Genomic DNA, 21688 nt, shown 5'->3' with positions numbered 1-21688 from the left:
ACTTCTGTGAAATGGAAGGCTGAGTCAGAGAAACAGCCAGCCGCCACCATGACAAGCCACATGTGAAGACACCGGTAAGCCACAAGCCACGTGGCAGGGTATAGATTTGTAGAAATGGATTAATTTAAGCTATAAGAACAGTTAGCAAGAAGCCTGCCACGGCCATACAGTTTGTAAGCAATATAAGTCTCTGTGTTTACTTGGTTGGGTCTGAGCGGCTGTGGGACTGGCGGGTGACAGAGATTTGTCCTGACTGTGGACAAGGCAGGAAAACTCTAGCTACATCACCCTTTACTATAGCCACAAATAATATAAAATATCTTGGGGAAACTCTAACTAAGCAAGTGAAGAACCTATATGATAAGAACTTTAAGTCCCTGAAGGAAAAAAATTGAAGAAAATATCAGAAAATGGAAAGATCTTCCATGCTCATGGATAGATAGGATTAACATAGTAAAAATGACAATTTTACCAAAAGCAATCTACAGATTCAGAACCCATCCCTGGTGCATGAGCAGGCTTTTTGGAGACCACTACCTACGATGCAGCCTTGAGGCAGGGGAAAGGCTTTAGACTTGCTCTGCTGGCTGTGCCTCCCCATAAGAGGCCTTGCCTTCTTGTGAGGGAGGTAGTGGGGGGGGTGGTGTGTGAGTGAAAGGCTGGGGGGATGGGAGGAGTGAAGAGGAGGATTTTCGATTGGCGTGCAAATGAATGGAAAAAATTTAACAAAAAAATTTTAAATTCATGAATATCTTTTAAATTTTCCAGTTTTTTGGAATCTGCAAGGTAAACTCTAATAATTTTCTTAATTTCACTGTTGCCTCTCATTATGACTCCTTTTTCATGTCTTGCTGTATTAGTTTTTACATTTCCTCTTTCTTTTGGTTAGGTTAACTAAATTTTGTCAATATTGTTTATATTTTGAAGGAACCAACTCTGTGTCATTGACTCTCTACATTGATTTTATTGTCGCTGCTGTTTCCATTTCACTGATTTCTACCTTGATGTCAGTCATTTTACTGGCTTTGGTGTTTGACTTGTTCTTTTTCCAAAGCCTAAAGTTGAATCATTAACTAATTTAAAAGAAATCTCTTCGATATAGGTACTTTGAACCTTAAATGCCCCTCTTATGACTGTTTTTATTATATCCCAAAGGCTAAAGGATGTTGTGTTTTCCTATTGGTTTGACGGTAGGAGTTGTTCCACTTGCTAAAAGTGGAAATTTGGAAATTTGGAGCCCTTGGTTAAGGGAAAGTATCTCAGTCCTGCAAGAGGTTGATTCTCCCTGCAGCTGGAAAGGGTAAAGACATCCTTTTCTTTTTTTTTTTTTTTTTTTTTTTTTTGGTTTTTTGAGACAGGGTTTCTCTGTGTAGCTTTGCGCCTTTCCTGGAACTCACTTGGGAGCCCAGGCTGGCCTTGAACTCACAGAGATATGCCTGCCTCTGCCTCCAGAGTGCTGGGATTAAAGGCGTGTGCCACCACCGCCCAGCCAAATGCTATTCAGGACATCCTTAAAGTGTGCTGTATCTTCTTCCCACAGACCTGAGTGTAAGGATTTAATCCTTAATTACGTCATCATCCTCTGCCAGCTTCTCAGCCTAAAAAGCGGGTGTGCCCTCTGTGGGCTTTGTCCCCTCTCCACTCCTTCCTCCCGTCGGCTCCCCTCTCTCCCTCCCCCCGCCCCCCAATAAAGCTCTAAATAAGTAACTATGGCTATGATTCTTTTAATCAGCACGCTGCTCTGCCGGCATGGTCGCCACAGGCGAGGGGCAGCGCCGCGGCTTAACCAACATTGGTGCTGTTCAGACTCGGATACACCACCAAGCACCGAGGACCCACAGTAACTACTGCTGCCTCTTCCCCCATCCAGCGAGACTGCGAGACTGCAAGCACGCGTTCCTCACCGCCTCCGCGGTGCCTTGAGAAGCACAGACAGGTCTGGAAGAGGCTAAGATCCATACAAATAAATTTACAGTAGTCAGGATGGCTCTTAAGCAAAAAAAAAAAAAAAATCAGCTTATAGCCTCAGACAAGTCTTCCAAAAGCTGTCCTTAAGCCACCAATCATCAGAAAAGAAAGAAAGAAAAAAAAAGTTCAGGACATGGAGTAAAATCCATCTCTTGTTCCCCAGATCTCCTTGACTAAAACTTAAGCATCTGGAGAGCAAGGCTCCTGACCCCACGGGCAAAAGAGTCATCTGTGGCATTTAAGGTGTGCCAGGGAAGAGATAAAAGCCCAAAAACAAAATTGCCAAGTGCTGGCACTCCCTGACTCCCAAAAGCTGTTAAGTCCCTGTTTTAAGTGAGGAAAAGGCCACAGGCTAGCGAATGCCCTGCCAGGCCATCAACAGCCTTATTAAAAGTGCCCTCTAGAAAGACAGAGTCAGCTGGCTGCCCCCAGGCACCAAGATGCATGGGTACATCAAGCTAAGACCTCCAACAGACCTAGGCTTGGCTACAGACATGGCAGGGAACCCAGAACGCAGCAGGGAAGTGATCCATTTCTTTCCTTCTGGACACCAGAGCCACTAACTCAGTCCTGGGAGTTTTGGGATGCCACCTCTCCTTTATTGTCGGGTACAGAGGAGAGCTTTACCACCTCACCAGATTTAATTGCACCTTCAGAGTTACTTAATGAAAAAAGATTTCCACCTAAAATAAGAGCTCGTTGCTTCACTCCAGATCCATTGCCTGTGTTTCTCACGTGCATACAGACAGGGCCCTGATCTTTGCCTTGTCCCTAATTCCAAAAAAATAAATAAATTCTCATGTACCACAAGCTTTTCTCTTCCCAGTTCCCTGTTCTAACTCACTGTTCAGCTAATGGTACAGGACCACCACAGAACCGGAGTCTAGAGATCATCAAATAAGAATCTGTAACAGCTAAAAACATCTTGTTAAACAGAAAGTTCCCAGCCACAGCCAAGAGGGATACGTGTCTCCAGAGCAAATGGATGACAGACAGCATCCCACACGCCTGTCGACCTCGGAAAACTCCCCTTCTCCATTCCCCTGAGAGCCAACCAACATCCAAAAATCAGCTGGAAGCAGTTTTTGAGAGGAACGATGCCCCTAGTCACATCTACCTGCTTTTTTTATAATAAGGGAAAGTCTGGGATGTAAGGATTTAATCCTTAATTACGTCGTCAGCCTAAAAAGCCGATGGGCCCTCTATGGGCTCTCTGTCCCCTCTCCTCTCCACTCCGTCCTCCCATCAGCTCCCCTCTATCCCTCCCTGTCAGGGACAAGGACAGAATCTCTAGTTAGTGGAAATATACAAACCACCAATAAGACAGGGAACTAGATCATCTTACAGTCAGGTTGCCTAGCAACAGGACATTGAGTCAGAGCCCTTGACCCTCTCACCCTGTAAACATCCTATACAAACATCCCGTTAGCTTGCCCCACTGTATGCAGATGGCAGCTTCTTTCTCCCCCCCACCCTGCAGAAACTATATAAATCTTTGTGGAAGGAAATAAAGTGGCACCTTGATCAGAATCTAGACTTGGTGTGTTTTTCTTTGTATCTCCTGTCCCTACATTCCGTCCTTAGGGTGGTCAAGAACCCGTTGAAGCCCTGCAGGAGGGGCACCTCCCCCCTTTTGTGTCTCTCTGTCTCTCTGTCTTTCTGTCTCTCTCCCCCACCCCCAATAAAGCTCTAAAAAGGTAACCATGGCTATGATTTTTTTAATCAGCATGCTGCTCCGCCGGCATGGTCACCATGGGTGGCGACCAGCCACGAGGGGCACCGCTTCGGCTTAACCAACACTGAGTGAACAAACACCTGTTCAACAACACTTGTGAGAGTTGAAAAAGAACAGTGGATCCAGATACTTTGAAGGACTAGAGGAAATTTTGCTCTCAGGGTAAGAGGATTGGCAGGGTCGTGGGCAACATTCCATCTCGTGAGCAATGGTATATGCAGTTATTAAAATGCCTGTTAATGGAAATGGAGTGAAAGTAAAGGGAAAACAACTTAGAAAGTTTTTGATATTAATTGAATGGCATTGCCTTTGGTTTCAGGCAATTCCTCATGTTCAATTAAAATTGACAGCATGGAAGCAAATGTTGAGAGCTTTGAGGAAAGCTCATCAGAAAAGAAAGTCCATACTGTTAAAAACTTGGTCTTTAATTTCAAATACTCTGGAGCCATTGCAGAGTGAGCAGTCACTTAAAGCTATATCTAAAGTAGAACAGCAAATGAAAAGGGGAGACATTCAGGCTAGAATATGTCAATCAGCAGAAGAGAATATCCCTTTACAGGATGATAGGAATGCTGTTTCAGAGGACAGTGAAAGTGAGGGAAGCCAGGACACTGGAGATGACTCTTCTCCTTCTTCATCTGATGAAACAGATTAAGAAATAGGAAGGGCTGAAAGTTAATTGCATACAAGAGCTCCCAAGACAGAAAAAAAGGAAACTTCCCAGAAGGAGAAAGGGAAAGAAAGGAGAAAAAGAAGAAATCTTCCCAGTAGTAAGAAGGGAAGCAGAAAGATTTAAAAGGAAAATTTTCCCTATAGAAAATGGGGGAAGAAAATGAATTTTCCCAGTAGAAAAATGAGAAATACTTAATTATGGCCCAACAGCACCACCTTATAATGGAATTGAGGAATGGTTGCCTAAGATCATAAGAACACATCAGCAGGTGTTCCCAGCTACTATGCAACAGATGCCTGCAAATAATCAATATCTCCAAGGTTGTGTTCAATTTAATTGGAGACCTGCCTATGGACATGGAAGATCTGAAAAGAGTAAAAGAAGCAGTGATGGCATATGGGATGCATTCACCTCATGTAAAATGGGTTTTAAATAATTGGGCTATTCAGAAGGGTTATTCCAAAAGATTGGAAGAGCCTCATGGCAGCCATACTAGAAGCTAATTCTCAATTACAATGGTCTACTTGGAGTAGAGAGGAAGCAGCAGCCATGGAACAGCATAATTAGACTAGAGGAGTAGATATAATAATGGACCAATTGTGAGGAGAGGGTCAGTATACTGATATACAAACACAAATACAATTTGATGATACTAAGACAGTACAATGTCTCCTAGTGGCTTTAAGGGTCTGGGACAAGGTCACAGAACCAGAGAAAAGATTTGTCTCCTTCACAAAATCACACAAAGTGCAGGAGAAGTCTACACTGAATTTTGCAGTTGAACTTCAGCAGTGCATAGAGCAGTGGCTGATCCAGATGTCAGAAAAGTTTTAATTGAGTCTTTAGTTTTTAAGAATGCTAATACTGATTGCCAAAAAACATAGGGCCATTGAAGGCTCAGGGAGCCCCTTTAGAGGAATGGATTAAAGCTATTGCTGATATTGGATCCACAAAATATAATGCTAATATAACTGGACAAGCTTTAGCTAAAGGTCTTAAATTTCAGAATACCAGATGCTTTAACTGTGGGAAATTGGGGCATTTATGGAACCATTGTTATCATTCTGTCACTAAAAAAAGGTAACTCTTTGGAGGATAATCAGAATGGAAAGCCTCAAACCTCAGGGATTTGTAAGACATTTGGTAAAGGTAAACATTGGGCTAACAAATACAGATCAAAGAGAGAGATGCATGATAACCCTTTGCTGTCAAGAAACTGGATGCAAAGCCTAGCTTGGGGTCCAAGAACAAACAATAGGAGCTACCAATTACCTGTCAGCAAGGATCATCAGCAGAGCCATCAGGGAAACATAAATCCAGCATTAGAGATTTAATGTGTGCTCCTTCAGGGATCACTGCTTTAGAACTAGCAGTGTGCAAACATCTTACATTATCTCACAAATTCCTTGTTGTAAGATAGCCAAAGAGTTTTGTCCTATTCCCCAAGGGATCGTAGGAATAATTATGGGAAGAAATAGCTTAACATCTCAAGGATTTATAGTATACCCAGGAATTATAGATGAAGATCACCAGGGAGAAATTAAAATGATGGCATTTGTAGAAAGGACTATGGAAATAAAACCTGGGAATAGAATGGCTCAATTATAATTGCTTCTATATCTTAAAGACAAAGCAGCATGCATATGTAGAACTGGAAGCTTTGGGAGTACAGGGGGAAATTATTTTGGCCAACAGTTTTCAGTGGTGAATGGCCTAAATTAAAAGTCAAACTAAGTGGGATTGAGATTGAAGGATTATTGGATTCTGGTGCTGATATATCTATACTTTCACAAGAATCCTGGGATCCTAACTGGCCTTTACAAGAAGTCTCCACTCAATTTATAGGCATTGGCACCTTATCTCAATTAAAACAGAGTATAGAGTGGGTTAGATATATAGGGACTGAAGGTCAAAAAGGAATAGTAAAGCCTATGTTGCTGAGAGACTCATGAGTTTATGGGAAAGAGATTTTTTACAACAATGGGGAGCTCAAGTTAATATTCCTATGATTTTAGAGATAGCTCATAAATTGAGGTTAAAAGTGGGGCCATGTGCCTGGGAAAGGTATTGGAAATAATTATAGAGAAAGTCACAGGCTACACAGATTGTACAAAAGCTAGATCAGACAGGAATTGGCTATCCAAAAAATACAAAGGGATTCTTTTAGTTGTTTAGGTTATAAATTAAATAAACAGAGAAGTCAGTGGCAAAATGTAAAGATTAGGAGAGATCAGTTGTTCTTAATGAGTTTCAAAAATTATTGGGTGATATTAATTGGTTGCATCATACCATTGGACTGTCTATTCAAGAATTAAGTAAATTGTTTCACATTTTGCAAGGTGACTCAGATTTAAGCAGTCCAAGACAATTAACAGCTGAGGCTGAAAGGTAATTAGCTCAAGTAGAACAAAAACTACAAAATGCCTATGTAGATTGACTAGATCTCACAAATAAGTGTATTGCAGTAATTTTGGCTTCTACCCATTCCCCTACTAGACTTATTGTGCAAATGGAAGATAATATTTTAGAATGGATATTTTTAGCTCACAAACAGAATAAAAAGTTAAAGACCTATATAGAAAAGGTTTCTGAATTAGTCATAAAGGGAAGAATAAGACTTTGTCAATTGTTGGCAATGAATCCAGCTGAGACTGTAGCACCCTATACTGATACTGAAATTGTGAAGTTGTAGGTGATTAATGATGATTAGCAGAGAGCTTGTAGTAATTTCTTAGGAGAAATTAACAACAATTACCCAAAAATAAGTGGCTACAAGTTATAAAAAGAACTGAGTGGATTCTTCCCCACACAGTGAAGAGAGCACCTATTCCTGGGGCTCTTGCATTCTATACTGATGCAAATAAATTAGGAATGGCTGGTTACAAACAAGAGAATATCAGTAAGGTTATTCAAAGCCTATATGATTCGATTAAAAAATCAGAGCTGTATGCCTTTTCTGATGGTTTTATTAGACTTTAATGGGTCTCTTAATATAATTACTGATTCTCAATAAGAGAAAGGATTGCATTGCATATAGAAACTACTAAACGTATTCCTGATAATTCAGAATGAACTTTACTATTTATAGAACTACAACAGGCAATACAAGAATGCAATTGCCCACTTTATATTACACACATCCTATCTCATACTGGGTTGTCTGGACCTTTAGCAAAAGGAAATGAGATTGATCAGTTATTGACAGGAAATGTGTGGGAAGCTTCAGGATTTTATAAGAAACATTATATTAAAGTAAAAGTTACAAGAAAAATTTTTCCATTTCTTGGCAACTGGCTAAAGAAATTATAAAAAATCAAGTTCCTTTACCTGCAGGAACAAATCCTAAAGGTACACAAAGGAATGAAATTTGGCAAATGGATGTGTTTCATTTAGCAGAATTTGGAAAGTTAAAATATGTTCATGATAACATTGATACATATTCAAGGTTTCAATGGGTTTCTGCCTTGAGGTCTGCAATGCTGATTCTGTAATTACACATTTATTAGAAACAATGGTTGTACTGCACCTACTGATACAAATTAAAACTGATAATGCCCAGCTTGTGTTTCCAGTAAAATGAAACTTTTTTTTTTCACATTGCAACATAAAACATGTTACAGGAATACCATTTAATTCTACAGGGCAAGCAACTATTGAATGATCTAATCATACTCTAAAGGAGATGCTTGCTAAACAGAAGGGGGATATGAGGACCCAAGTGATAGACTGCATAACTAACTTACTAACTAACTGCCTTACTAACCTTACATTTTCTAAATGTTAATGAAACAGAGACAACAACTACTGAAAGGCGTGGACCATAGGAAAAAATGATGATTTTAATCAGCCTATGCACTACAAGGATGCCATGACATCTCAATGGGGAAAAAGGGAGGTGTTATTATGGGGTCATAACATATATGCTTATGTTTCGACAGGAGATACAAAATTGTGGATCCCATCAAAATTGATAAAAATCTGAGCAAGAGACATCTCCCAGATACTGCAGCTACAGAGATGCCTCTGTGACAGACAAGACACAAGAGGCCTCTGGAGCAAACAACTAATTCTCCCACCTGGGAACAGCTTAAGAATTTGTGTGACAAAGGGGAGGCTATACTTCACATGACTCACAAACCTCTTAATGCCACAAACTTATTTCCTGCCCTGCTTTCAGTGGTGATGGTGCAGGTAAAAGGGATGGATCATAATTATTGAGCCTTTATTCCTAATCCACCAATTAATTTAGCAGTAGGTTGGGGAGATAGAAATATTCCTGTAATTGTCAACGAATCTTCTTGGATACCTGATCCTTATGACAACCGAAGTCCTGCTCAGCCAATGAGGAAGGTGGAGTGATTAATAATTACATCGTGGAAGTACAAGGAATTCCTATTTGTATGGGAAATGAAATTCAATGTTTAAATATAATCTTGCAAGTATAGCTATCCATAGTCAACACTACCCAAGATTATCACAATAAATTTTATATGCTCCATGTGTACGGTTTCAAAGGACAGTAGATTAATGCTACTATTTCCATAAATCTACCATTCTGTGAGATGAGGGTTACCAACAAGGAATCTGACTGGGTGCACTGGCAACAATGTAATAGTGAGAAACCTCAAGTGCTAATTAATATCTCCCAAGAAAACATCATAGAGTGGAGCCCCTATGGCTTCCCTCAAGGAAAATAGTCTCACTCAGAATTAAGGTGGAAGTAGTATAGTTTGAATGGAACTGTAGAAATCAGTGCTTCTGTTAATGAACCTATCCATCTGCATGGAGTTGGGATGTCAAGTCCTTTCCTGCAATCTGGCAATTCAATTCAGACTAACTTGTGGAAATTGACAAGTTCCTTCCACCCTCTAAAGCATGGGAAGGAAAACTAAACATTAAGGATGATAAGTATATTTTGTCATTTAAACTAAAAGCCATCCTTTTATGGCATGCATACCATTACCTTACTTGTTTCTAAATGGGCCTGTACAATGGCACCCTAATAATTACAGCATCACTTGTGAATGCTGGACCCTTCATACCTGTGTTAATTCTAATATACCTTTAAACTTAACCTCTGAAAATTTGTACATTCATAGAGCAAGACTAGCAATCTGGATACCAGTGAGGTTACCGAAGCTATGGCAAGACTCTCCTGTGATGATCCTGGTACAGAAACTCACTGAACGAATATTAAAAAGGACACATCAAATGGTTGGACTGGCTTTTGCAGTTATTATCAGAATTATCGCATTAATGGCTGCTGCTGCAATAGATGGAGTGACGTATCATAAAGAAATTCAAACTGCTGAGTTTGTCAGAAACTGGCACAAACACTCTAATGAACTTTGGACTAAACAAAGTAGGGTAAATAGTGAGATAGTGAGTTAGTTGATTTAAGACAAACTCTTATTGTTCATTAATGACAAACTTATTTCATTGTTGGGAGATCAGTTAAAAATATTAAAGGAGCAGATAAAATTAAAATGTGATTAGAACATCACATCTTATTATATTACACCTTTAAAGTTTAATGAAAGCAAGTATGATTGGGAAAAGGTTAACATGCATTTGATGGGTCACCCTAATTCTTCTCAAATGATTTCTGTTTTACCGCAAGAAATTAAGGAAACTTTTATATAAAGTTACCTGACATGATAGGAATGGATATTATAGAAAACTTTGCAAATACTATAGCCTCATTTCCCCCTATGGATCACCTTAACACTTTAATAGATTTATTGTTTTAGCATTTTTTACTTTTCTGCTAGCAATAGTAAACTTAGTGGCTTTAAAATATGTTTTGGCTTACTTACATAATACTGTAAAACAGAAAAATAGGGGGCAAGCTGTCTATGTTGTGAGGCTATAATCCCCAAACTAATTAATTATTGTATAAGAAAGGGGGATCTGATGTGAGAATTCCCACTGAGTTATACCTGCTCTGGAGCCAGCCTTAATCTAGACTAGCCTTAATCCACCTTTTGTTTCTCAGTTACCTTTTGTTCTCCTTGTTGTTCTCCATGTGAATCTTGCCTGAGAGTTTCCCAAAGGTACAAAACTTATGCAAAACATGGTTGGGAAACATCCAACACACTGTGATATTCCTTAATTGAGAATTTGCATTTGGTACTGTCTCTTTGGAGCTTCATAGAAATGCTTTGAGGAGATGGAAATCAACTTATTAAAAGTGTAAGTTTGTAAAACAATAAAGATGCCCTTGGCTAAGGGAAAGTGTCTTAGTAGTGAGAGGCTGATTCCCCTTGCAGGTGGAAAGACTAAAGACATCCTTAAAGTGTGCTGTGTCTTCTTCCCATGGACCTGTGTGAACCCCCACCCATTCAGCAACAACCCTCGTCTAACTATTTCCTCTCTTATACATTTATGGACTCCCCTCTCCTCCCAAGATGGGAATAGTGCTGCCCACAACATGCTTTGTCCTTCTACATTATCAATTAACCATCAGGAGACTTTCAATGGCAAGCTCATGGGTCAATGTTATCTAGATGATTCCTCATTAAGACTCTCTTCCAAGGTAGTTATAGGTTTTATCTAGTTAACAGTAAAAAAAAAAAAAAAAAAAAAAAAAAAAAAAAAACAACCAAAACATCTTTTTTCCTAACTATGAAAAATGACTTCTAAAATGTTTCCTAATGTTTCCTATGACTGTGAACCTTGTATTTATTCTTTTCATAGAATCATGGATATCTTGGAATTACCATTCTTCTCTTTATATTATGTATCTTTGTTCTTGATGGATTCTACTAAGTCTGCTACCTTGCCATCATGCTGTATTCTTTCTTTTTCCCTTTAAAAAATATTTATGGTGTATATGTGTGTGCATAAGTATCAGTGCTGGTAAACATGTGTCACAGAATATCTGTGAGAACCTGAGAGCAACTTTGTGGAGTCAATTGTCTCCAATTTTATGTGGATGACTGAGACTGAGATCTGATCATAAGGCTTATATGATAAGCACTTCTACACATTGAGCCATAACATAACCCCACCATTCCTTTTATATCTCTATTTAATTTTTCCATTTTTTTGTAAATTATTTTTGCTAATTTCTACTTTCAATTGTACAATAAAGTTGTTTTTATAACATTTTCTTTAAAATGATGTCATTAGGAGCTGGAGAGATGGCCCAGTGGTCAATAACACTTGTTGATTTTTCAAAGATGAAATTTGTTTCCCAGCACCCACACTGAGTGGTTTACAGGGTTCTATTATTCCAGCTTCAGGGGAACTGACCCTCTGTTCTCTCCTGTGTAAGCATACACCCAAGCACATATGCGTTCTCACATAAAAACCCACAAACATATAAAAAATAACATATATCTTTGTAAATAATTTTATTAGCTACAACTTTCCAGGGCCTTGCATTTTATCTGGATCTCCAGGTATACAATGTCAAAACAAGGCATTCTCTTAATTGATCTTCAGTGCATCTTTCCTTTGTTTGAGTGTTCCTTTGTTTAGTGTTCACAGTATCTCTATGATCGGTTTCTGCATGGAGTGTCTTTATATCTTTTAACTTTAATAATTTCATAAATTGTTTTTATCATAATTCATTCCCCTCTTCCATTTCCTCCCATCCTCCTCTCATTCTAGAAGCACCCAGTTTTGTTTATTCATTTTTAAAGATTTATTTTTATTTCATACATAGATGCCTTTTACCTGCATTTATGTATATGAACCACAATACATGCATTATCCAGACTATGGCATCAGATCCTCTGGAGCTGAGATAATGAGTCATCATGTGGATACTGGGAATTTAGCCCAAATGTTTTGCAAGAGCACCAAATGTGTTAACTGATCAGACATCTTTCAATTTGTAAAGTCATCCAATCCAATTGATGATGCCTACATACTCTTGATATCCAGTATTTTGGTCAATCATTAGAGACCACATATTTGAAGAAAACTGACTCTTTTCAGGAAGCTGTCAATAGTTTACCAGAGGTCAGACATCATGGATAAACTCCACCTACATGCAGGAATTTTTTCTGGCCTAGGTTTGTACAGATCTTGTACATGAGTCACAACTGTTGTACATTCGTGTGTGCAATTGCCATGAGGTATACAGAAAATACTGTTTTGGTGTAGTCATCTACCACCTCTGCCTCTATAATACATTCCTTCTGCATCAAAAAGTGACTACTGAGCCTTGGGAGGAAAACCTGTTCTATAGAAGTCCCATTTAGTGCTCATCACTCCAAAGTCTTTTAATGTGTGCATCTTTTACAGTTGTCAGTCTCTGTGTTCATCACCATTCATTCCATGGATAAACATTTCTGATGATGGTAGGGAGATGCACTAAACTATAGGTATAATGAAAAGACATTACAAGTTGGTTTCTGAAGAATTTTTTAAAAACTCAGTCTTGGAGTAAGTAGGTCTTGGATATGAGAACTGGTGTTCTTCAGGTATAATGGGAATTACTCAAATATAATGTCCTTAAATATTTGTTCATTATTCCTGAATTATCTGGTTTTAGAGCTTCAACTAGACAATCATTGGCTCTTTGAGTGTCATTTTCTGTCCTTGATTTACTTTTCATGCTTTTGCTTGTTTTACATGATATTTTTATTCTTTGGAGATTTCAAAAATATAATGTATCTTGTTCTACTACACTTGCCAGTACCCCTCCAACACACCATAGGTGCCCAAACACAGCTACATCACAACTTCAAGCCTTTTTAAAAAACAAAACCACTCAGGATAATTTGTGGTACTCATTTCGGCATGAGTGTTGTTCCATCCACAAAGGCATGGGAAACCTAACCATGAACATAAACCAAATTAGTAAAAACCCTGACTCATCCAGATGCCATCCATTGCCAATAGCTCTTCAGCCAAGATGGGATCTCAGAACATGCCCCCATCCATGCTGAAATATTAATGGGCTTGATCTTACATAGTTTTTCTATAGGCAATCGCTGATGATATGAGTTCATTTGCACAACAACCAAGCCAAACGCAGAGGGCAAGATTCACAGAGGACAATTTCACAGCACTCCTCCAGATCCTCTCTAGCTTTTACATTCTTTCTATTCGCTGTTCTGTTATGTTTCCTGAACTTTGGGTAGTGGGGTGATATGGATATTGCATCAATTATTCAGCACTCACTGTCAATTATTTTTCATTTTGATCAGTTAAGAGTCTCAACATTAACTAATGCCTAATAAAAAAAAGATGAAGTTGAAGAACAGCACAAATTCATGGGTAGAAATATGAACATTTAGAAAGAATTTGACAACATGACCACTTAGTAAAACATTAGTAGGAGCCCCATTTAGGACCTATCACCACTCCAGCTATGGGGTTATGATTTGGTTTATGGTACCAGGCATGTGTTGCCTCCTTGAGGATCAAGCTTCACATTGAAGCAAACATCACTTAGTTACCCCATAACAGGTGCATCATTATTGCACTGCTGGGCACATCTGGCTTGGCAGGTCTGTATTGTAGCATATAGAAACAATTCAGGAAAAAAGCATCCTATGCAAAATCAGACACTGAAAAATGAAAAGCATAGCTGTGAGAAATTGCAGACAAAGGTGAACTGAGAAGAGAAATAAAGTTCAGATTCCTCTGGTGGCTGTCTGCCCTACCCCACTTGACAGAGCTCTTTCTATTTTTCCCAAAGAGCAGTTCTTCCTCAACACAAATGCTCAGCTGATTCTAAAAGGTCACAAGCATTCCCTCTCCCTCTCTCAGTGTCTCTCTGCCTCTCTGCCTATCGTTGTCTCTCTATCTCTCTATTTTTATCACTCTGTCTCTGTCTCTCTGTCTCTGTCACTCTGATTCTGTCTCTCTGTCTCTCTGTCTCTCACACACACAAACACACACACACAAAAAAAAAAACAGGTACCTATGTCACATACTTCATTGGTGTGATTATTAATGATGTCATACAACCTTGATTCATACCTTCAGTTGATTTCAGCCAATAAATTGTTGTATTGATGGGAATCTTTCTTTCCAACACCAAATAATATACCATTCCTTCCATGTGTCTCTGTCATCATATCTTTCTGTTTTCCTAGTACACATCACTATGAGGAAGGTACTGACTTGTATGCTTGTTGAAAATGACTCCCCACTAACACACAGATTTTGTGGTTATTTGTTGTTGGATCCAGGCATTAGATCTTGTCACTGGAGTGTAACAATTAGAGTGTAACAAATAACAAATATCCAGGCTCAGTAGGAAGGTTCAAGCCTTTAATTACAGAACTCTTGGAGTGGACAGAAGTGGATCAATAATTCATGGCCATCCTTGTCTATGTAGCAAGAGTGAGGCCAGGCTTATTGACACACCTTTTGTAATCATTGTCCAAAATAAATATCTTTTTACTTGTTTCATGACAAAACCACTGTTAATTATCATCTAGACATATGTCATAAGCTTATTGCTTGTATCTTCACTAACATGCTTTTGCATCTGTTGTTTGTTTTGAGACAGAGTCTAGGTGAGTTCAGGCTGGGACACATTCACTGAGCATCTGAAAAAGACATTGAACTCAAGAACTTCTCTTGTCTCTATCTCCTGAGTGTTGGCATTACAGATCTGTGCCACCACATCTGGCTTGCATTTGGCTTTTCTTATGATGTACATATGTATACGGGTTTATGATGACATGAATGCCTATGTGTGAATGTGGGCATGCTTGTGCTAAGGTTTGAGGTTTGAGTGTTGAAGTCAGAAGACAACATCAGGTGTTGCTATCTACCTTGTTTGAAACAAGGTCTCTTATTTCTTGTTCATCTTGTGTATGCCAGATTAGTTGTTTCCAACCTTCAGGGAAATCTTCTGTCTCCACTCCCATCTCAGGGAAGGAACATTGGTGTGACAAATAGAAGTTGTACCACCATCTTTACATGGTTTCTGAGGATTCAAACTCAGGTCCTCACACATGCTTGACAAATGCTTTCCACTGAGCCATCTCCTGAGTCCAACTTTCAGCCTCTTTAAGTGACCTAACTCTGTCATGCATTCCCTAATTCACATTCGCTGTACAAATTCTCTGTAGATCATTTACCCTCAGCCTCCAGTCCAGTCTTAGACTCTTTGAATTCATGTTTCCTACTACCCTTAACCTGTCTGAACTCTTGGCTTCTCTCCTGACTTGATTCAGTTAGCCCCTCAGGTAACAGGGAGCAGTGCAAGTGTGCAATGGAAACTGATACGTAAAGAGTGAGCACACCCAGAACAAGAACAGTAAAGACACTGGGACTTTGGAAAACACATCAGACTAGCACTGTGAATGGACATAAAGCTTTGGCATAAAGTCAGAAGGCTATTCTTAGAATGTCTTCAATGATCCACGTTTTGGAATGTGGGTCTCAATGAGACACTCTTAAAAAATATAGTAACCTCAGATATGGATGCCATTGGGTGGGGGCTCTCCCTCAGAAGGGGTTAAGATAGATCTCCAGACAGGATAGTAACTAAAAAGTCCAAGCCTGGCCATGCCCTAGACCCTCTGACTTCCTGTATTAGTGTGACTGATTTTCCCAGCACATGTTCCTGTCCTTGCAACCTGCCAGTAGGATGTCTCCAGTGGTAAATGTATAAGGTGATGAGTTTGTTAATGAACTTGATTTTATCAGTTCACTATTTGTGTGTGTGTGTGTGTGTGTGTGTGTGTGTGTGTGTGTACATCAAACATCATGTTGAATGCTGTAAATGCAGACTGGTTTAATTTTTCTTAGTAAAGCAGAAAAGTGAAGAAAATCAAGCTGTCCCATTCTCATGTTTTCTGATTGACACTTTCTTCCTCTCTACACAAGCATAAATGGATCATGGTTTGAGCACACCCATGGCAGGCTGTCCATGAAAGAATGGGACAACTTCCTGGTACTGAGTCATGAAAACATGAAGAAGGTCAGCCTCATTCTTAAAGGCACCACACAGTTGAAGACGAGAGGAAGCGGTCCTTCAGCCTCTGTTTACTTTATAGAAGTGAAGTCTGGTGATGAGGACGTTACTGATAGTTGTGATTTCTTGTTTGTTTGTTTTTGGTTGGGAGATACTCTTTTTATTATATTTTTATTATTAAAATGGTTTTTTATCATTTTATTATTTTTATTTTTAAAAATGATTTTTAATTATGAATATATTTTGAACATATCATCCCCTCCCCAAGGCCTTCCAAATCCTCCACAGTCCTTACCAATCCAACTTTAATTTTTTTCAAAAAGGAAAAACACAGTACAACAACAAACCTCCACAAATCAAGAACAGAAAATATAACAAAGTACAATATAAAATGCTGTGCTAGAAGGATTTCTGTCAACTTGTCATGGACTAGAGTTATATAAGTGGAGGGGACCTCAATTAAGAAAATGCCCCCATAAGATTGGGCTGTAGGCAAACTTGTAAGGCACTTTTTTCTTTTCTTTTTTTGTTTCTTTATTATTATTATTAATTATTACTATTAAGAAATTTTCTATTCACTTTACATACCAGTCACAGATTCCCCTGTCCTCCCTCCACCTGCCCCCCAGCCTTCCCCCAACTCACTCCCTATTCCCACCTCCTCCAAGGCAAGAACTCCCATGGGGAGTCAGCAGAGCCTGGTACAATCAGTTGAGGCAGGTCCAAGAGCCCCCTCCCTGCACCAAGGCTACACAAAGTGTCTCACCATAGGCACTAGATACCAAATACTAGCTTATGCACTAGGACGGGTTCCTATCCCACTGCCTCGGGGGACCCCTAAACAGGTTAAGCTAAACAACTGTTTTGCCTATCCAGAGGGCCTAGTCCAGTACAATGGGGGCTCCTCAGCTATTGGTCCACAGTACATGTGTTTCTACTAGTTTGGCTAGTTGTCTCTGTACTTTTTTCCTTTATAGTCTCGATGACCCTTGCTCATAGAATCCTCCTCTCTTTCATTGATTGGATTCCTGGAACTCAGCCTGGCACCCGGCTGTGGATATCTGAATCTGCTTCTCTGAGTCACTGGATGAGGGCTCGCTCTATGATGGCAGTTAGGGTATTTAACAATCTGATCAGCAGAGGGGACAGTTCATGCACCCTCTCCACTATTGCCAGTAGTCTGTAGTGGAGTCATCCTTGTGGATTCCTGGGAACTTCCCTAGCACTCTGTTTCTCCCTATTCCCATGATGTCTTCATTTATTTTGGTATCTATTTCCTTGATCTCCCACTCTATCCCTGTTCCAGTTTAAAACTCCCATCCCCCTATGTTCTCATTCCCCATTCCTTGCCCTCCATTGCTCCCCCCACCCCCCAGTTTGCTCATGTAGATCTCATCTATTTCTCCTTTGCTGGGCGATGCATGTGTCCTTACTAGGGTCCTCCTTACTAGCTAGTCTCCCTGGAGCTGTGGGTTGCAGTCTGGTTATCCTTTGCTTTACATCTAGTATCCACTTATGAGTGAGTACACACCATATTTGTCTCTCTAAGTCTGGGTTACCTCACTCAGGATGGTATTTTTTAGTTCCATCCATCTGCCTGCAAACCTCATGATGTCACTGGTTTTCTCTGCTGAGTAGTACACCATTGTGTATATGTACCACATTTTCTTTATCCATTCTTCAGTTGAAGAGCATCTAGGTTGTTTCCAGGTTCTGGCTACTATGAATAATGAACATGTTGAGCATGTGTACTTGTAGTATGATTGAGCATTCCTTGGGTATATGCCCAAGAGTGGTGTAGCTAGTAGGTCTTGAGAAAGACTGAATTCCAATTTTCTGAGAAACCACCATACTGATTTCTAAAGTGGCTGTACAAGTTTGCATTTCCACCAACAGTGGAGAAATGTTCCCCTTACTCCACATCCTCTCCAACAGAGGCTGTCTTCAACATTCTTTATCTTAGCCATTCTGACAGGAGTAAGATAGTATCTCAGAGTTGTTTTGATTTGCATTTCCCTGATGACTAAGGATGTTGAACAATTCCTTAAATCGACCATTTGAGATTCTTCTGTTAAAAATTCTCTGTTAAGCTCTGTAGCACATTTTTAATTGGATTTTTAGGTATTTTGATGTCTAGTTTCTTGAGTTCTTTATATATTCTGGAGATCAACCCTCTGTCAGATGTGGGGTTGGTGAAGATCTTTTCCTATTCTGTAGACTGTTGCTTTGTCTTATTGACCATGTCCTTTGCCCTACAAAATCTTCCCAGTTTCAAAAGTTCTCATTTATTAATTGTTGCTTTCAGTGTCTGTGCTACTGGTGTTATATTTAGGAAGTGATGTCCAGTGGCAATGCAATACTTCCTACTTTCTCTTCTATCAGGTTCAGTGTAACTGATTTTATGTTGAGGTTTTTTATCCACTTGGACTTGAGTTTTGTGCACGGTGACAGATATGGATCTATTTGCAATCTTCTGCATGTTGACATCCATTATGCCAGCACCATTTGTTAAAGATGCTTTCTTTTTTCCATGGTACAGTTTTGGCTTCTTTGTCTAAAATCATATGTTCATAGGTGTGAGGATTAATTATGAGTATATTTTGAACATATCATCCCCTCCCCAAGGCCTTCCAAATCCTCCACAGTCCTTACCAATCCAACTTTAATTTTTTTCAAAAAGGAAAAACACAGTACAACAAACCTCCACAAATCAAGAAAAGAAAATATAACAAAATACAATATAAAATGATGTGCTAGAAGGATTTCTGTCAACTTGTCATGGACTAGAGTCATATAAGTGGAGAGAACCTCAATTAAGAAAATGCCCCCATAAGATGGATATTAATGACCAGTGATTGTTAATTCCTGTTATTTTTTGGTGGTAGTGTTGTATGTTTCCCTTCTTTGGTATTTGTTGGTGTGTAACTATCTATTGCCTATGTTTTCTTGGGTGTATCTAACTTCTTTAGGTTGGATTTTTCCTTCTAGTGCTTTCTATAAGGCTGGATTTGTGGAAAGATATTGTTTAAATCTGGTTTTATCATGGAATATTTTGTTTATTCCATCTATGTTGATTGAGAGTTTTGCTGGGTATTATACCCAGCAAATAGTCATGGTCTCTTAGTGTCTGTATAATGCCTGTCCAGGACCTGCTGACTTTTAGAGTCTCTTTTGAGAAGTCAGGTCTTATTCTTATGGTCTGCCTTTATATGACACTTGGCCTTTTTCCTTTGTGGCTCTTAGTATTTTTTCTTTATCCTGTGTGTTTAGTGGTTTGATTATTATGTGGTTAGGGACTTTTTGTTTGAGTCTAGTCTATTTTGTGTTCTGTAACCTTCTTGTATCTTTATAGGTATTTCCTTCATTAGGTTGGGAAAGTTTTCCTCTATGGTTTTGTTGAATGTATTTTCTGTGCCTTTGAGTTGGTATTCTTCTCTTTCATCTATCCCTATTATTCTTAGGTTTGGTATTTTCAAGGTGTCCCAAATTTCTTGGACATTTTGGGTCCTGACTTTGTTGGCTTTATTGTTTTCTTTGACTGATGAATCTATTTCCTCTATAGTATCTTCAATGCCAGAGATCCTCTCTTCCATCTCTTGCATTCTGTTGGTTATGCTTGCATCTGTGGTCCCTGTTCATTTACTCAGATTTTCTACTTCCAGAATTCCCTCAATTTGTGTCTTCTTTACTGTCTCGATTTCAGTTTTCAAATTTTGAACAGTTTCCCTCACATGTTTAATGGGCTTTCTTTAAGGGATTTACTGAACTATGCCCATTTTTTGTTTGACTTTTCCTTGATTTCTTTAAAGGTATTTTTCATTTCCTCTTTTAAGATCTGTAACATCTTCTTAAGGTCATTTTAAGGTCGATTTCTTCTGTTTCTTCTGTGTTGGGATGTTCAGATCTTGCTGATGTATGTTCTGATGGAGCCATATTAGTTTTTATGTTGGTGACTGTATTTTTGCACTGGCATCTACCCATCTCTTTCTCCACTTGGTGCAAGAGGTGTCTGTGTCTGAGGGAGCCTCTCTTGGTCTGATCGATACTCTTGGTCCAGTGGGAGCTCTTGGTCTAATTGGTATTGATGGACTCTTTGTCTCAGGGAGCAGCACTAGCTTAGTCCAATTGGCGCTCCTGGGCTCTGTCTCAGGGAGTAGCTCAGCACATGTTGGGAGGGGAGGGTTACAGGGTCTGGTGGGGGATGGTGGTAGTCTGACCTGTCTGCAGGAGGTCTGCCTCCTGCCTGGCCTGTAACTGGGATTGCAATGGGTGGTGGTGTGGGGGTACAGGGTTGTGCCCCTAGGCCCCACCTAAACAAAAGCTCACCTCTTAGTCCAATCGCCACTGGCAGGCTCTCTCTCAGGGAACAGTTGCAGTCTTAGAGGGTTGGGTTTAATTTTCTTATTCCAATAATTTAAATGCCTTAACCTTCAGCCCTCTTCCACCTCAGAGTATGAGGATTAGGTACTAAGAATGTGGGGACATCAGGAGTTTACATAGAGGTAATTAAGTTAACATAGTTACCAGATTACATGTAATCCAATACTCCTGGTCTCCTCACAAGAGAAAGTTGGGACTCAGATTTGAGGATAATGACATGTCACCATTCACCACAAGAATATGGGTATTTATAAACTAAGGATCAAGGCCTCTGGGAGAATCTACTCCTGTTGACAGATGTTGGACATATGTTGACAGATGTGTTGAAGTCTGACTCCTGGACTCCAGACTGGGTGGAGACAAAGTTGTCTGCCATGGAACTGAAGGTCTCACCTAAAGAAGTGGTACATTTGTGGTTTGCCTGGAATGAATCAGAATTTGGCTAGGTAAAACAGTATATAAACATAAAAGGTTGTTGTTAGATACCTAAAGAAATGAAGTGCATTTTTTACTAGAGAAGGGCTATGGAAACTACAAGCAAAAGTTTTGTCAGAGAAACACCAGAGCAGATACAATAGAATTCAAGGCACAATTCCATGAGGACAACTGTCATTTCCTCTTTTCCAGGAAGACCAGTGGGAACGCAAACTTGTACACCCACTTTGGAAATCAATATGGCAATTTCTCAGGAAAACTAGGAATCAATCTACCTCAAAACCCAGTGATACCACTCTTAGGCTTGTACTCACAGGATGCTAAATCATACCACAAGGACACTTGCTCAGTTATGTTCATGGCAGCTATATTTATAATAACCAGAAACTGGAAATAACCTAGATGACCCTCAACCAAAAAATAGATAAATAAAATGTGGTACAATTACACAATGGAGTACTATTCAGCTGTTAAAAACAATGACATCAGTAAATTCACAGGCAAATGGATAGAATTAGAAAAAAATCATCCTGAGTAATATAACCAGACCCAGAAAGACACACATGGAATGTACTCACTCATAAGTGGTTAATAACTATAAAATAAA

General features: G+C 39.4%; 2 protein-coding genes and 1 long non-coding RNA gene across 5 annotated transcripts in view; 2 read left to right on the top strand and 1 right to left on the bottom strand.

The window, feature by feature from the left end:
• The window catches only part of LOC102906490 (3-beta-hydroxysteroid sulfotransferase-like), a 35877-nt gene extending 35279 nt beyond the window's left edge, over positions 1-598 (bottom strand). The window contains exon 1 of one of the 2 annotated variants that reach the window (XM_076571540.1): positions 473-598. The gene's annotated coding sequence lies outside the window, so the exon portion shown is untranslated. The remainder of the gene's footprint in view (positions 1-472) is intronic. The other variant, XM_076571541.1, reaches the window with a different exon arrangement.
• Positions 1-21688, top strand: part of LOC143273128 (3-beta-hydroxysteroid sulfotransferase-like) — a 291023-nt gene that overhangs the window by 165353 nt on the left and 103982 nt on the right. The gene's annotated exons all lie outside the window — the stretch shown is intronic.
• On the top strand, positions 622-9588 carry LOC143273233 (uncharacterized). Of its 2 annotated transcripts, XR_013051123.1 has the most exons (3): positions 671-1300; positions 3695-3865; positions 8315-9588. It is a non-coding gene; the product is annotated as an uncharacterized LOC143273233 (long non-coding RNA). The 2 variants fall into 2 exon arrangements; XR_013051124.1 differs by lacking the exons at positions 3695-3865; positions 8315-9588 and adding an exon at positions 1733-3498 and having other exon boundaries at positions 622-1300.

The sequence above is a fragment of the Peromyscus maniculatus genome, chromosome 1 (assembly GCF_049852395.1).
Source record: "Peromyscus maniculatus bairdii isolate BWxNUB_F1_BW_parent chromosome 1, HU_Pman_BW_mat_3.1, whole genome shotgun sequence".
NCBI lineage: Eukaryota > Metazoa > Chordata > Mammalia > Rodentia > Cricetidae > Peromyscus > Peromyscus maniculatus.
This window is presented reverse-complemented; position numbering and strand designations above follow the sequence as displayed.